This window comes from Pinus tabuliformis, chromosome 1_2 (genome assembly GCF_031772625.1).
Source record: "Pinus tabuliformis cultivar Carrire ecotype Pingquan chromosome 1_2, CPIR1, whole genome shotgun sequence".
NCBI lineage: Eukaryota > Viridiplantae > Streptophyta > Pinopsida > Pinales > Pinaceae > Pinus > Pinus tabuliformis.
This window is the reverse complement of record NC_142298.1, coordinates 93,595,665-93,614,378: the sequence shown is the minus strand read 5'-3', so window position 1 is coordinate 93,614,378 and position 18,714 is coordinate 93,595,665. Positions and strand designations below refer to the sequence as shown.

General features: G+C 38.9%; 1 pseudogene; it reads right to left on the bottom strand.

Moving 5' to 3' along the window:
- Nucleotides 1-697: 697 nt before the first annotated feature.
- On the bottom strand, nt 698-7,828 carry LOC149204608 (glutathione S-transferase U15 pseudogene; annotated as a pseudogene).
- Between the last annotated feature and the right edge of the window lie 10,886 nt (nt 7,829-18,714).

Below are 18,714 nucleotides of genomic sequence, written 5' to 3'. Positions count from 1 at the left end.
CAGGAAATGGAGCAGGAGCCAAGGAAGCATTTGGAAAGTGAGTCATCGTTTCAACACAAAGGGAGGTGTATGACACTGAAACAAATCCAACCGTAGTATCACCCTTTAGTATATCCACCGTCGATGCAACGAGGACCCCCAGGTGATAGTTGTGGCAGGATGGACCAGCCCGTTCCATGTACCAAGGAACAGACCAGGCAATTAATACAGAACCAGTTTAGCGAAAAAGCAATGCATCAAACTACAAGCTATTATGTTTAGAGAAATCCAAGGGTTTGATTTGCCATGGTTCCAACAGCAATAGTTGTGGAGGGTGAATCCAATTGCACAAGAAATAAATGAGACATCATGAACACATAACCCAAAACGATATTCTAAGATTATTCTTACAACAGAGTCATGTCGTATTTACTCAATTGTATCGATTTAATAAATATGATTTAGATATACCAGTGCAACTTTGTAATTGACATAATTGATATACTTTTTAATTTTTAGTGTTTTTTATTGTAATGTTTTACCTTATGTACCAACAGGAGTTATGACAATTACCTACCAATTCTACAGGAGTATAAACTCAACTCATACATAAATCCCACGTTCTGTCTCACAACATCGAAACACAACACACAACAAGACCAATGACAACACCTACTATCTAAATATTATTACTAGCTATCCATCAAAATCCTCCTCCCTAATGGCCAGAGAGTGGTGATGTCAACTTCACTCTCGCAGACATAAATTCAAATAACTTGGCCCAATCGGGCAACGCTTTTTTCACTTTGTCAACTTTACAAAATTGGTCAGCCCAGGCACTTAATAGCGGTGTTTTTTGTGTGTCGATTAAAACTATATTGATAACCTTATCGGCCATTTGGATGGTTACCAATAGCTCTCCCAATGCGATGTCAACCAACCCTATCCCATCTCCCCCAAAATACGCTTTTCCGGTACTTCACAACACTTCCTCCAACAAAAGATGGTTTGCCACTGATTCTTCCACCGCTTTTTTTGCTCATCACCCTGGCTCCTAAAAGCTCCTAGAATACTTGGAACAACCTATAGCCACCAATACTTAATATTAGACACAGAAATGCAAACAAGTAATTGAAACTTTCAAAATGCAGATAACTAATGAATGCATGAATTACCTTATCATCTATGAAGGCATCCCAGAAGCGGCCAATGGCTCTGTCATATGGATCTTTGGGAATTATACTTGGCGCTTTACTATCCCATGCCTCCTCGATATACTGCACAATAATCATCAATTCACAAACAGGCTTCCCGTTGTGGATGAGCACCGGAAACTTCTTGTGAACAGGGTTCGATTGCAGTAGCAGCTGGCTCCTATTTTGAATGTCCTCTTCAATGAACTGATAATGGATCCCTTTAAGACCAAGTGCTATGTAAACCCACACCACAAAAGCACTGTAACCAACACCTAACAACTTCACTTGCCCCTCTTCTCCAGAACCTTCCGTCGCTATGATATAAATTTTCCAATTATCCAAATATGATATAAACTTTCAATCGATTATAATTTTTTTAATAAAATTATATTTCTAAATTTTTTAAATTTAATGCAATAAAAAATTGTATATAATTTTAATTATTAATATATGTGACTTCAATAAATTTTTTTTAAATTTTATATTAAAAAATTCTAAATATATAACACCAAAGGGTTCAAATACATGTGAAGGATGGTATCTTTAGTAAATTTTTTCTAAATATTTTGATCGCTCTTTGAAATAGATTTTGTAACTAATAAAGCCACATAGCTATAGTGGCTTAGTTTAATTATTTTGAAAAGTATGAACCAATTGCCACATTTAAACGAGGTCTACATTGTAAATACTCTCATCTTAGTTTAAGTATAATTAAATGAGAGTCAAAAAGGAAACTTTCATTAGGAATGATTGAGAGAGCTGTAATCATAATAATGAGTAAAAAGTTTTGGAAGTTGAACAATTATAATGTTGTTAAATTAAAACATTTTCATACTTTTATTTAATATGTAAAACCAAGTTTCTTACATAATCACACAAAAATGTCTAAATTGGAATATCACATGTTACTTATAATGTACTTAGTCAAATTGTTTTTCATGTTTATTTATAATTTAATTTTTATAATTAGAAAAATTAATACAACTTGAATCAGTATTTGTTTTAACCAATAATTGTTTTAAAAAATCGAGTCAAAGTAACTATTCTTTACCTTAAATTTCAACCAATACAAATTAATTATAAATTGATTAATTTTAAACTTAATGTAATAATAATAAGATTGATTTATTTAGAAATAAAAAAATAAACATGAAATATCGCTAAGATATATCTAAGAAAAATTAATATAATAGTGTGGAGTCTATTTATCTTTTAGTTTTTATTAAAGTTTTTATTATATATTTATGTAAAATTAACTAAAGGTTTTTAAATTTATATTTTGTTGTAAAATGATAATTAAAATTAACAAAAAAAATATAAATTTAAGTTTTGAATTACAAATATGTTGTATTTTGTTGTAGAGTTTTCTATGTCTATGTTACATTGTGGTTTTTTATCAAAAAGCAATGCTTTTTCTTAATGGTAAGATGTAAGGATAAATAGTCACTAGTAGATTTTATTAAGATTCCAATGGCTTAATACTTGTTCCTTTCATAACTTCAATAATTATAATGCTTGAGAGTACCAGATAAGGTGTTGTAATTGTTAAATTGCAAGAGCAATTTCAATGCACAAAAGTTTAGGTAAAACATGAAAGGTGAGACATGAATCGAAGTCTTTGTTTTCCATATATGTAGAGAAATAATTGATAGTAATTAATACTTTAATAATGGACAATTTTGAAAGTCTCTTTAGAAAATACATGGGGTGTCATTATATGGTCGTGCTTATGAATGAAAAATTTCCAAGCTCAGTTTAAATTTTAGAGAAATTACGATTAAAGGGGAGAACATGAGGGTATGATAATACGGTAATGATTATGATTAACTTTTGATATAGATAGTAAAAATTTGAAATCTAACCTTATATTTAAGGAGGTGAAACAATATTAAATACAATAGTTATATACATTTATACTATAATTATGAAAACCACTAAATTTATTTATATTGTTTATTTTATGTTTGACTTGTAATTTCCCATATATTTCATCAATATGTACTTTATCTATTAGACTATAGTAATTGGTTTATATAAAAATATGCTCAAGTTAGAACTAACACATTGTAACTTATAAATTAAACTAATTAATTTTCTAGCTATAACCATATATTGATATTAGATTCTAAATTTACAGTACATTTTAAAAGGAAATATGTGTGTGTGTGTTAGATATGCTATTAATTATATGTAAATTTATTATTGGAAAATATAAACGTTTAATTTATAAAAAAAAAAATTATAATTCATACTTATACATAAAAATAAAAGTGAATATCAAAAATCTATAAAACCCCAATATACCTTGAAATTCTCAAATTAATTTTTTAGCGTGAAAAAAGCGATATATTGATTCCAAAAGAACACATAAACATCATAATGCAGCAGCATATATCAGCGATTCAGAACTAATATGAGTTCATTGACTCGGTGATCAAACATATTGTCTTCATTTTTAGTTATCATGTCTATATGCACAATTCTAAACATATATACATAAATGCAGAATAGTCTAATAGTTCTCTGTTTGGTATGCAATTCTTGAAATAAACAAAATATTATGTGTAAGACACTACAATGATTTAGAGAAATAGACAACAAAAAGCTTGTTATATTCCATGAGTAGAAGCAAAATATGATTCAGGCAGAAGTGGAATTATCCTGGCAGTGGCAGAACCCCGACATCCAAGCAAAGGTGCACCATCTTGATCTCGATATGCATCCCATCCAACTTTTCTAGTAGCCCTTGATTTGAAAGTCCATCCGTAGCTTGATTGAAATCTCAACCAATATGTTGAATCGTAGAGTCATTATGAGAATTCCAGAGATATGTGATTAGTTGTAGCCATCCTTGTAGAGTAGGTTGGTATATTTTTTCATGTCCCCTCACATAATCAATGATAATATTGGAATCTCTGTATATGTGAATTTAAGGAATGTTCAAAAATTTAGAGAACTAGAGTAATCCGCATAATGCCATAGCTTCTTCCTTACTTTTTTTGCCATTGCTAGCACCCGAGTGGATCCAAAAATCCTGATCTGGTGAATGAAATATCAAGAACCCACATCTGCATCTACTTCTTTGTGATGCTCCGTCAAACAAACCAGTTGGATAATCAATCTTCAGAGAAGATGGATTTTGTTTAATTTTTTTTTTATCCCATACCAGATTTAGTCCATTGGAGTGTATTTCCCTAATGTGCTCCAACACATGTGCAACACTCTCTCTGAAATTTTTAAAGATGATGTTATTCCTCCACCTCGAGATCTCCCAAAAGAGAATAGGAGGAATATTGTGCCAAGTAATATTTTTCTCACTCCACTATTGTAGGCAGTCAGAAATATAGGTAAACTGAGTGTATTGAAAGCCAAAATCTCCACCAAGTTTTTGCCAAATATGAGTAGCCACAGGACATGTTAAGAATAAGTGGAGATCGTTTTCCTATGTATTCCTACAAAGCACACATATCCCCAGACCATACCAATTTCTCTTATGTAGGTTTGCCCAAGTTAGATTTTTATTTTTCGAGACCAACCAAAGGAAAAGAGTGATCTTAATAAGGATTTTAGTTTTCCAAGATTTAAAGAACCAACTTACCTCTGGGTGTTGAGTCTCCTGATGATAGAGTGTAAGATATGTGTCCGCTACCATGACATCCTCTCCCTTCATTTTACTTGTCTAGGTGATCATGTCCCTATCCACATCGCTACTAATTCCATCAAGTTGCAAGTGTGTTCGAAGCCTACCCCATTCCTGTATTGCATGTCCATTGAATCCCAAATCCCCGACCTGCTTCTAGATGGGGCATTTGTCATGCCATGCCAATATAACTTGTTGTTAGAAGAATATGTCGTGACATTTTAATCCATATATGAGGCTATCAAAAAGCCTAACACCAGCTTCGATGCCTAGAATTTTGTCCATATCGATAAAATGTGATGACCAATTCCCAATTTCCAAGCGAGTAGCATAAGAAAGTAGTGACAAACTTTAGTAAAACTAAGCCATATAGCTGAGCCCGGTTTGTTATCGATACTTCCCCTATGCAACCAAAGAGGAAAATCAAGGTCCTTTAGGTATTTGTGTCTAATGATCATACCACGGGTGCCTTCCCCAAATATCCCTCTCCATAATGATTTAAGTAATATTGCACAGCCGACTCTCCTTAGATTCAATATGCCCCAACCTCCCAGACGCTTCAACATGGTAATATGAACCAATATAGTAAGATGGAAGTTGTTATTATTTTTCATAACAGATCAGATGAAATTGGCGATGATCCCATTGAGTTTTTTTATGTTGGTCAGTGGTAGATGGACTAAGTGTGCCCAGTACACTCACATCTGCGTGGTCGTTGTTTGTGTCAATGTGATGCTACCCCCCACGGATAGGAATTTGTATTCCTATCCAGATATTTTTTATAGAATCTGTCCACGAGCCACATCTAGTCATGACCTTGTAGCTGCATGGTTGGATATGGAATCCGAGGTATGTCATAACCCCTGAAAATATCTCAGAAGCCACTATGAACAACCTTTGAACGTAATCAATAACATCCATATCACATTAGTCATGTACACTAGTAGATTTCCAATGATTCATATTTAAACTAGATGCATTCTCCAAATTAGTGAAAGTATGAAAAGGATATAACCAAGAAAATCTGTTGAGGATCCCCATGATGAGCACGTCACCCATGAAAAAGTTGTGAGAGATATGTATGTTCCTGCCAAGGTGAAGGGCAAGGAAATGCCCCTTGGCCACATCATTTTTAATGTGGAGACTCAACCTGTCCATAACTAGAATGAATAAAAGTGGTGATAGAGAGCAGCCCTGCCAAAGACCCCTCCCAACCTTGAAGAATGTCGTAGGGTATCCATTAATAACCATAACATATTGTACATTTGAAACATAGGCCATAATCCATTATGATGCACTGGTTTGTATACCAATTTTGTGGAGGACCAGCGTCAGATAGCCTCAATCCAAGCAATCTAATGTTTTTTTTAAATCCACTTTCATGATAGTTGCATTTAATTTTTTTTGTGTAAATTGAGTGCATACATTCCTGGGTAATCGCCACAGCATCATGAATCTGTCTATAATCCAAACTATTATGGGGAAATATACATGGAGAGGGTGTGCTTCATCCAATTTGAAATAGTTTTAGAGATAATATTGTAAACAAGATTACAAAGTGATATAGGACGAAAATACGAAAAGGTGAGAGTATGAGTCTTCTTTGGGATCAACGCGATGTAAGTGGAGTTTAAGTGAGGATGTATAAATACCTAAACCCATGATTCCTCGACCATATCAACAAGATTTTGTTTAAAGAGATCAAAAAAATGTGTGAAGACCTCCACTGTCTATTCGTCAGGGCCAGGACTCTCATCCCCCTTGAACAATTTCAGGACCCCCATGATTTCCTCAGCCGAAACAAGATGATAGAGCATTAGTTTAGCATCCTCATCAAACATGGTAGGAAAATGTTCGACCCCCCAGATTTGGTCCTCTGGGCAAACCAAAATCCTTTGGTTGTAAGCTTGTTGAAAGTGGAAAACAGTAGTGCGACTAATGTCTTGCCGCAACTGAATCTTGGTACCATTTGAATCAGAAATATCCCAAATGGAATTTATTCTTCACCTATAGTTTGCATATCTATGAAACAATTTGGTATTCTGGTCCCCTTCCGAATCAAAATTTCTTTGCTTTTTAAACGCCAAGTCGTCTCTTTTATATGGAGCAATTCTTTCCATTGAAGTTCCAGAACTTGTATGCGGCTCTGAATGTCATCAAGTAGATAATGTCAAATTAAATAGGGGAAGATATCCAGAATTTCTTTATTAATAGAAGCAAGCTCTTTATTCATATGTCGTTGTTTCCTTTTCTCCCATGCCTTAGTCTCCTACCGCAGGACCCACAACCTGTCCTAAATGTGCCTCATGGGAGAGGAACACTGAACCCTGCCATTGTTCCACACATCACACAAAAGGGAGTTAAAATATGGGTCATCAAGCCATACCATGTTGAATTTAAAGGGCATGTCGCCTTTGTAATCATCCCTTCTGTAGTGAAGCGCAATGGGTCTGTGATCAGATATATGAGAGCTAACCACTTCAGAATATACCATACCAAGCCTCTCAATGATATGATCATGTAGGAGAAAGTGATCCAGTCTCTTTGCACTATATCTCGCTCCCAGCCTCCCATTGTCCTAGGTGGGGATAAGCATGGAGGGGCAAATGTTCACCAGATTGTGCTCTAGGATGATATCCTTGATACGATCACCCATGACATCAACCTTTCTGGAACATCCGCAAATCTAAATCAAACCAATAGTGAAATTTAGATCCCCTGCAATGATGAGTGAAGTAAGATCCAATAACTCTAACTCGGTCAGATTATTCCACAAAATGGCTCGATCACGGTATGGTGTATATACATTAAGGATGTGAATTCTACCCTTGAGCCTGTGAATGTGACCAGCAAGGAGGATGGCAACAAAACAGGAAAAATCCTTGACATTGACCCACTGAGGATTCGAGATAGAAACCATCCCACCCGAGAGGCTATGAGCATCAGTGGCCGCCATATACCAGTCTAGAAGAATTTTTCTGAAGTACTCAACCACCTGAGGAGGAACATGCATTGTTTCCTGAAGAAGAATAATATACGGATGGAGAGAAGAGAAAATTTCTCTAAGGGCCAAGAATTTTGGGGTGGCCCCTAGCCCCCACATATTACGAGAGAGGATGAAGGTCATGTTTGACCATGTGAGAGAATACGTGCTCCAAGGGCCCGAGGGGAGGAATTACTGCCAATGGGGAAATCGATGAGAGAATGTGCATCAATTGGACTAAAAGGGAGAGTCCAGGGATGGCCTCGAAAATGTCTCCTGCCACGGTTTTGTTTTCAACGGACAGTAATATTCCCAGCAGATGTGGGGCTGATGTAAGGGGATGAGTGGCCAATAGGCTTGTGAATAGTGACTGACCGAAGATCTAGTGTATTTTTCTAGAGGATAAAATCAAGGCCATTGTCCACAGAATTTGTGGGTCAGTTTAGAGGAGAGTGTGGCAATGCAGGACCAGATCTTGGCATCGAGGAATGTGGAATGACGTGAGAGGATGATGACACAGGGACATACATGATTTGGGTGGAAGAGAGCGGGTCTTGTGACGTCAGTTGGAGTGGAGCATTAGGCGAAGGTGGCAGATAATCACGAGGAGAGGAAATGTTCCGTATAGTCGGATGAGGTGAGGTGGCTTCGATGGAGGGAACATCGGACCCATCAAAATTACAGGGAGATGATAGAATAAGAATAGGGGAAGAATTAAATGGATTAGCTGATAATTGAGAATAGTGATGTTTAGATGCAGGAAGATTCGAATTACCTGCTTTCTGAGGAGAGCCATGTCTGAGAAATGGAGTTTTGAACCAACTGCGAGGAGAAACAATAGCTAGTGCATCTCTTTTTTTATGCAATCAACATGCTAATGTCAACTGGATGCCATGAGTCTGCCTCAAAACCTCTGTGGAAAATGAGCCAGTAGATGTCTAATGTGGTGACAGTTTAGACATCGAAACGGAACTCCCCAAAAATCTAGTCTTTGGACCAAATGTGTGTTGCCCTAGCTTATTTCAATATGATTCAGAAACCTACCCTTGTACTCCTTCTCAATAAGAATACAAGCCACCGAGGCTCTTGTTACACAATGTTTTGTCACTGTCCATGTACTCCCCGTTCCTTGATCCTGGAGAACCTCTACAGTGAACCCCGGATGCTTTGCCTTCATGAAGAAACTTCCATTGTGTCCCTATTCATGAGCAGATCAATTCCCTTTTGCACCATTTCCGTTGAAACTTCTGTTTTTCCCAATTTACAAGACCGACACTAATGGCCTTTGTCTCCCCCACACCGATGTGCAGAGATTAGCACTACTCCTCGCGCCGACTGGAGTGACTGGGCTATGTCTCAGTCATGTCGGTCATGTTATGGAATTTTTTTAAAATTAGAGCCGAAGCTTCTAGCTCTAGAAGCTCCGTAATGGAAGTCTAGTAAATGGTTTGGCCGGATGGGGTCGAGGATGATAGTTTGGGCTCTACCTCAAGGGATAATTCCTTCTCCCATGAGAAGAGGATCCATCTCCCATCCATATTTCCTATATAAACCTCCCTTCTTCTTAAGCACAAACTAGTTACAGTTGATAGTTTTGGCTCAGTGTGAGTGTTATAGTTGCAGTCATAGTTTTTGGTTGAGTGTTGATGCTACTTTGGTTTGGAGTAGAAAAGCAAGCTATTACTAGTTGTAGGTATCTAGTTGTGTGAGGAAGAAGTGTGATTTGGTTTTGAGTGAAGCCTAAAGGGGAGAGCTTTAAAACTATTGTTGTTTGAAGCCATTATGGAATGCCAGTAGAAGTGTGTGGGAAGCTGGTCTTGTCAGAGGAAGACTGCAACATCAAGATGAATGGTTGTAATCTCTCTTTGATATTAATATATGAAAATATTGATTGATTTCCTACATGTTTTGTAATATTACATAGTCATGGCTTAATGTTTCTTGACTTGTTAAGTAGGTTGAATTGCAATTTGTCTATTATTATGTTTGTATGTTGTTGTTGTTTACTTGTTACAGGAGCTTGAAGGAGGAAGTGAGATATTGGTGGAGTGAGCAAGCGAGGGCATCATTAAGCAGGATAAGTGACTAAGTGGTAGGACCTCTTGATTGATTCTAACCTAAGGAAATATTCCATAGAATGTCTCTGTTGTGGCTAGACCCATTATTGGGCTAGAGGAATTCATTCTTGTCCGCACTTATAATTTTACTTCACCATAAATTGGTGACTCCATTGGGTACCAGGAACTGGAGTTGACAACTTCAGATATCTACTTTGTCATTGGACTGTCTCAAAGAGTTGATCTACTAAACTTGTATGGGTCACATCTGATCGGGGCAAGCATATCTTCCCTGCTTTCCAAACACTGCCCTGAGGCCCTGAAATCCAAGAGTGGGAAGATAGAGATTTCTAGTGTGTGGGATTTGACGCCGAGGGTGCTTCTATTGACAATCAACAGAGTGGTGGGGTCCCAGGCAAAACATGAGACTAACAAGTCAAAGTTCCTTTATGTTATTAACTGTACAACTCCTACGATCTTCAACTGTGAAGAGGCCATGAAGATGAACATCAAGTGCCAGTTGTCCAAGGCCAAGATGGGGAATCTGAAGCCTTTTGGCCTTATATTTGTACTTGTGACCTTTTTCCTGGAATGAGTGCCATTGTTCCAGTATCAGTTGACTGAGGTAGATCTTCCTGCACCACGTGATCCGTGGATGGCCTGTTGGAGTCGTTTGATGCCCAAGATCACTAGGGGTGAGCACATGTCATACCGGCTTGCATTCTTTTCATACCTACAATGGGAGAAGATACTCGTGGTGGATTGGCCATATAGCGGCACTGATTTCCATGGAGATCCAGATATGCCCGTACCAGATGGAGAGGACTTTGATGATGAAGGTAAAAAATCAAATTTTTTAATTTTTATATTTTTTAATTGTTTTTGGTATATGCGTGCTTATAATATTTCTCTTGTTTATGCAGATGTTGGACCAGAGAGGCAAGCCAAGATGTCGCTCTCTCGCCCTATTGATGTTGTCACCCCTTATCAGGAAGGGAGTGACAATGAGGAGGAGATCGCGAGGAACCTTCAGGGGTTAACTCATGGTATCCTAGAGTATGCTCAGATAGGATACATGCACCGTCGATACTAGAGGCACAAGGTGGGAGTCTCAGATCGGATCCATCGACTACTGAGTCGTGTTGCACGAGCTGTCTCGTGCTATCGTGACCACCATGCTGATTAGCTCCTAGGTCTAGCACTTACATATTTTCTGAGGTCTGCGTGCCACAGATGTATGAGGCCTGCAAGCCACTGATGTTATTGTAGACACACATATTAATTATTGGGGTTCTAATGTATCAAACATTCTCACCATATATATATATATATATGTTGTATTTTCCTATCTATTATGGTACAACTGGGTTGTCTTATCTTTTACATGTTTTGTAAATGTCTATCCAACCCATAATTAGCTAAATCATCTGTCAATGTATTCATGCATCTAGGAATATGATGATTTGTAATATAATCAAAGTGTCTTTCCGTTAGACGAATACGAAGATACATTCGTAATATTTGAGGGTTCTTGACAGGATATTGCCCGTTGAGTTGAAGGATGAAAAGTTGTGAATACAGGTTGACATCCAATTCTCTAATGCCCAGAGCGATGGCTTCTGACAACAGTTTGATAACCACACAGTATTCAGCAATGTTGTTGGTTGTACGACCTAGGAAAATACCTTGAAGGTTAATCAATTAACTGTTATGGTCATAGATATCCCATGTCGTGGATGATAGTTTCCAAGTACTACGACAAGCTCCATCGGCGAAACCAATGTGAGGAGTCGCAGACATTTGCAAAGCAAGAAATGCATAGTAAACAATAAAGTTGTTTGCAAACTATCACACAAAACCACGTTGTACAAAAATGAATCACACACTAATGTTCATAAGTAACCATGCAAGATGACCTAAGCATATTAATTTTTGAGGTAAAGCCCGTTTCAAGGCTTATCGAGAGGATTTCCTTCATAATCAATAAGCTCATAGGCTCCTTTTTGAAAAACGCATTTTACAATATAGGGCCAATGCAACATAGGTTCGAACTTTCCTGCCCCTAGCTTATCATTAGCTTGGTCTTATAATAGGACCAAATCATCCTCAGAGAATGCGCGAGGGGAGACTAAATGATTGAAATGGGATTTGACCCGTTTCTTTTGTGCTTCGATGACCAAGGCAGTGAGACAATGAGTCTCGTCCAGTCATTATAAATATAAGAGACGTTCCTCTTGAGGTGATGTTTCGAGGAGGAGTTCAACAGCTAACCTGAGTGAAGGAATCTCACATTCGGTCGGCAATGTTGCTTCTAGATAATAGACTAGCTGGAATGGTGTGAAACCAATTGCGTCTTTGGTTGAAGTGTAGTAGACCCACAGATCTGAAAAGAGCATGAGATGCCAATTTGACTAGTGCATCCCAATAGTATGCTGAAGCATTGTGACCAAAACCTTGTTCACAGCTTCAAATTGGCTATTGGCCTAAGGGTAATATGGGGTTGAGCCATCGTGGTGGAAACCCAATGCAGAAGTCAACTCTGCCATCATGTAATCTCGGAAATGGGAGCCATGGTCCATGACAATGGCTTGGGGTAGGCCAAACCTGGAAATAACATGGTTAAAAAGGAATTGAGACGCCATCTTACTATCTGCAGAATATGTAGGCATCTCTTCGGCCCATTTGGTGAAATAATCCACAACAACAATAATATAGCCATGCCCCTCAGCTAAATGAGGGTTACATGTCATATAATCGATGCCCCATTTGACAAAGGGACCAACGATAATGACGAGGTGTAGGTGAGCGGTTGGGGTGTGCATCTTGCGTTGGTAAATTTGGCATTCGTGGAACTGATGGAAAATCAAAATGCAGTCCTTGAAGATAGACATCCAGAAATAACTAGCGCGAAGGAATTTTTGAGTTGTAGCGTAACCAGACATATGACGACCACATGCCCTAGAGTGGCAATCATTGAGATCTCTTTCCACTTCCTCGACCATGAGGCATTGGCGAAGAACAGAATCGACACCGACATTGTATAAAGTATCACCAATAATACCGTAGGGTTGGGAATGATACCGAATCCTTCGATGATCATGTTTGGTCAATGCAGACCAAAATGTGGAGGTTTGGAGATACACTATGATATCACCATACCATGGATCAAGGGTGCTAATAATGAAAAGGGTCTCATCTAGAAGTTGTTCATTTGCACCAGTAGGGAGAGCCTTGGAGGGGAGGGAACAAATCAATTTAGCGAAAACAAGTGATTTCTTAGATTTGGTCGTGGTGAAGACCAAATCGAATTCTTGCAAGATAACAATCCATTTAGAAAAATTGCTCCTCAGCAACTGATGAGTCAGGATATAGGTCATAGGGTTACACTCAGAAATCACTGTAGTGATACGTAAAAGGATATAGTTCTGAAAGCATTGAATAGCCTAAATGGCAGCCAAATCCAACTTCTCGACATGTGCATAACGCATTTCAATGTCGAGGAGATTCTGACTAAGGTAGTAGATTACATGTTCGCTGCCTTTGTCATTGTGTTGGACCAAAACAATAGAAATGGTGCTAGGGGTCGTGGCTAGGTAAAGGAAGTAATATCAATAATAGTTTGGTGGATGCAATAGAGGAGGACTTATGAGGATAGCCTTAAGATCATTAAAATATTTTTGGGCCACCTCGTCGCATGCAAAGGGCGTTCCTTGTTTGAGTAACCAAGTAAATCCCGTAGCTAGCCCAACATAATTGGGTATAAAACTACAGAGAAAGTTGGCCTTTCCTTACAGGCTTTGGAGTTGGTGTAGTGAAGAAGGAGGGGGTAAATTTACAATGGCCTCGACTTTGAGCGGATCCAGGAGAATACCGTCCTTGGAAATGATGAAGCCGAGGAGTCATCCTAATTCCACATAGAAAAAACATTTGTGTGGATTTAACCAAAGGTTATAGTGTCTGTAGCGTAGAAAAATTTGTCGAAGATGCTCTGGGTGGTCTTGGCGCTTATGAGAATGGGGAGGAAGTTCATCCAAGTAAGGCTGGATAATGTTGCGAATATCATGAAACATGTAGGACATTGCCCATTGAAACGTGGCCCCAACATTTTTGAGGCTGAAGGAGCTTCTTGTACGCAAGCGTACCCCATGGATAGATAAAGGTTGTCTTTTCTTGATCGGCCTATGCAATGTTAATCTGGTTTTAACCAAAAAAACCGTCCATAAAGGAAAATATCTCGCTTCCAACACATTCATTAATGATTTGATCAATGAAGGGCGTAGGATAGTTGTCTTTAGGACAGGCACGATTAAGATCTTGATAATCCATGCAAACGCAAATTGTGCTTTGTTTTTTAGTCACCGGGACAATATTGGACACCCAGAATGTAAGGGGGATGGGATAAATGAACCCAGCTTTGAGAAGATTTTCGACTTCACCCTTAATAGTAGCGGCCTTCCTAAGTTGCACCGGGTGAAGCCGTTGGTGAATGGGCTTCGCGTGCGGATACGTTGGTATTTCATGCACCACAATGCTAGGATAGATGCCAGACATTTCTTCATAAGGCCATGCAAACACATCATGGAATTCCTAAAATAGACGAGTATATGTCTTGATTAATCCGGAGAACAAGATACCCCAATATGAACATGTTCAATAACACCGAGTTTGATAGAAAATTCAATTGGTATCGTTTTGGTAATATTACCCAGATTTCCTTCTGACCATACTTCATGAGTAACAGTCAGTGGTGGAAAAGGAGAAGATGAATCTTCGAAAATGGAAGACATGACTGTCGAGCAAGGTAGGAACGAGGAGCGATGAAGAGTATCGATCCATGGTGGTTCCTCGAGAGACATGATTTCCATGATACCTTCATCAGTGAGGAAGGTCTCGGTTAAGGGCTCAGATGATTCCAAAGTTCCAAGCCAAGGGGATTGAGAGTACATATCCAGAGAGGTCTTCAACATATGGGAATCAGAGGATGTAGAGTTCGAAGCCAAAATAATTTCCACATGATTGACTTCGGTGGGACTAAGCAGCATAACCTCGCCCCAAGTATCAACAAGATTTGGTGCAGGTATGACTCAGGGATTAGATTTAACCAAGATCATGTTGACAAAGGCAACATGAGGAGGTGGGAGTGGAAAAATTCCCATTAAGGCAGAATCTTTGAAGAGACCTGCCCCCACACTCTCATAGGGAGCACCAGAATGCTTAACGTACAGAACATTGCCATCCGAGGAGGAAGAGGCAAAGAAAGATAGCTGATCGACAGTGAAAATTTTCCCTTGATGGGGAAAATGGATCATGCGGAACAAGGAGGAGGCCATAGCATGCATGGCATGAGTCCAACTTCGGTCAAGTAGAAGATTATAATTAAGATTGGCATCAACAATTTCTACTTCGACTTGCATTTTCTTTCATTCTAGGGTGATGGCAAGGTTAGGTAAGACACCGAAGGGTCACGAATCACACCCATTGAAAGCTTCCAAAGTGTTCAGAGACTCGTTCAGTGCAGGGAAACCAATAACCTTCCAACATGCTAATGACATGATGCAGGTGGAAGCACCTTCATTGATGACAATGAGGTGGATGGTCTTCTCATTAATGACTACCTGAATAAGAAATAAAATTTGATGAGGAAGCCATGGAACATGGTTCTTTAGATTGAAACATATCAAATTAGAATCGGTGGGATCGATGCCCCTGATAGCTGATAGCAAAGATCTCTCCTGCAATGGGAAGCTTTGGAGTACCTCGAGATCCGACATGGCTAACGGCGCCTGAGCCAAGTCCTCAACAATATTGTAGTGCTAAGTGGCTCGGGCGTTGGGATTATATGAGGATTTCCGCAGCACACCTCGAGAGGGTGGTCGTATAGCAGAATTAGGGTTAGGGCGCTCGATTTGCAAAGGGCCAGAACTCGAGGTAGAAGAAGAAGGTGCAGCTTATTTTTCTTTCCCAACTACCAGAGCTGGAGTTTCATAATCTTTCAATTGGGTAGGCACATCAATAGGCGTGCTCATTATGAACACTTGAGATCTAGAGGAAGCAGATCGGGGTTGGTCTACCATTTGGGTCTGCTAAGATGGAAATGGCTCTTTAAGGATAGCATGGGTCCCTTTGACCAGGCATCTAAATTTGGATCGTCAAGGAAAATCCTTAGTGTAGAGATCCTCCTCGCAAATGAGGCAGGGATACTTAGGTTTCCGTTGCAAAGATTTGCCAGCAGACGATTTGGGAGGACCCTATTTTGGGGCATTGGCTTTAGCTTTGCCTTTGCCTTTCTTTTTCCCTTTCGAGGATTTGTCCGCTATGGTATACTGGATAGCGTGGACCTCTAAGGTTTTACCAGGGCCAGGTGGATTCTGAGATGAACTGGTAGGGGCAGGATTCGAGATCGACTCCACTGGGGATCCGAATCCTTTTGTTTGTTTTGGATTTCATGATTTCGTGAGAACTTTTATAGTTTCATGTTTTCCCTTTGGTTTTGTTTCTTTTCTCTTGCTTAATGGCCTAAGTCTAAAATTAATAGTAGAAGATCTGGTCCCTATTTTGATTTTTTTTCCTTAGTTACCTCAGCTAGCGCACTTAATCCACTAACAGTCACGCTGACCAGTGTGAATTGCTGAGGAACAGTCACACTGAGTAGTGTGAATTGCTAAGGAACAGTTGCGCCGACTAGCCTCTGGCACTTGTTGTCAGTTAGGCAGTCATGCCGCTGCTTGTAAGTGACGATAAGGGCTCGACCCCAATCTTGGCCAGTGTTTTCTGCTCTCGTGTTTTTGACCCCATGAGCTTTTTGGACTATTTTCTCCCTAATTAGAAAGCTACTTTTCATTTGGTTTTACTTGCTTGTTGGCTTGTCGTCTTTCTATTTGATTGATTGAGTCATTGAGTGGCCAACAACACTAGGGCATCTTGTTGGTCGTCCATTCAAAAGTTTGTGAATTCACTAAGTCAGGTTGTAGGTGTGTTTACTCCTTGCATTTGTTTTTGGTCCTTTTACGACTTTGACCTATTTTTGCACAAGTTTGAAAAAGTTTCGTTTACTAGCTTGAACATCTCTTTCCAACATAGATTACATTGTTGGCCTTGTGTTTGGTAAATTCGGTGTTTCATTGATCTAAATGAACTTCTCTTTTCATGTTTTCATCTGGTTGAAGAGCTCATTGTCTCGAAAAAATTTTCATTGAAAGATTGTATGCGAATTTTCTTTTTCATTATTTCATGAGAAAGTATGAAATTCTAGCTTGTTGCATCATTATGTTACGATAATCCGCATCTTCTTAAAGACTAGAATTGCATCAGCATTTGAAAAAGGAAGAGAATTTTTCATTTTGAAAGGACTAATAGATAAGTGCTTGTCAGGAAATCAGGAATTGAAATGTGTTTTTCATTAGTTTATTTTTTGGAAAAAGTAAGGTAGTGAAAGTTCATTTCATTTTTAGTTGCTTGATTTTTTGCATTTGATTGAGTAGTTTCTACCCTATCTAGTGTAGGAATTTCATCAAATTGAAAGGGTCTTGTCTCATTTAGTTGCATTTGATATTTTTTGAGTAGTATCGCTAAGACCTGAAAACTGAAACTTAACTCAAGATCAACTCCAAAATGAATTCAATTAACCTAAGGTGTATTTGACATTAACGATCATATCTAGAAGCTCCAAGCTAGAGATGTGTTTCGGCATCCCTAAACCTAGCAGCTATCATTAGCTTCAGCATTAGACAGCGTAGCATGGATTTGTGTTCCCCGTACTGTCGAGTATATAACGAGAGACCCCACTAGGCTGAAATCATTTTATCCTTAGGAAGTTGAGTCGGTCACCTTGCGAACGTGATACACTGAACACAACATTCGGGGAGATTTCCTGCTCGTACTTCTTGGTTCTGCAGTTCACAGTTGCTTGGTAATCTTGTTTACCTAGATCGTCAAGAGCAGTCATTTGATATTTTTGACTCATTAAATTTAAAATATCATTCGAGCACTTGTCCTTTCGAGCTCATTTCCAATCAAAAGTGATAGAGTTATCTTTGTTTCTTTCTTGACTCTTAAAAAACGAAAGGGCATCAGTCTTTTATGCATCTTAATAATTGATTTGCCATGATCCAAAACATCCTGCTAGTCTTTTTGACAAAATCATGAGTTCCCTTAAAAGGACATTTTAAAGCCTTGAAGTTATTTGTTTTGTCGACTAAGACAAGGTCATCATGGTTGAACCATCTGGTTCACCCAATTCCTCTTCCTCTCCTCCGTCTGAAAGATTGTCTAAGGATCCATTTCCTGAGTTATCAGAGTCATTTGAGGACCAACATGTTGAACTCACTATTGTTTTGATTTTCATCTCATCCTCCACCTACTTCGATACAGGGGCATCTGTTGATCTTGGCCCTGAATCTCTAGACAATCCTGTTTGAACTCCAGAGAACTCACTAACCACTGATGGTCAGCTTGGACTGGTTTTCTATCCTCTGAACCCTCTGTTTGATGTTGTTGAGATATCACTAGAGCGTCCTTACAATCCGTAGGACCATCTATGTGTTCCTTTGGAACTATCCCCTAGTACACGTTCAACCATTCATTGTCGTTTGTTTTCAAACATGAAACCTGAAGGCGACACCCCAGTCACATCTCCGGATGAGTTCGAAGTTTCTACTCTACACATTGTTGAGGAGGAAGAATTTCAATTGCAGTTTCCTCCCGAGGGTTTCCCTTTTTCGAAAGGTATTCCCGCCAGCTTTCCACCCAACTTAGTTTCTTTGGGGCACTTAGTTTCAGGCACACCTAGTGCCTCATCACTCTACCATAATCCTGTATGGGTGTCAGGCGTCAGGCCTACGTCAGGTCCGTTCATCATGA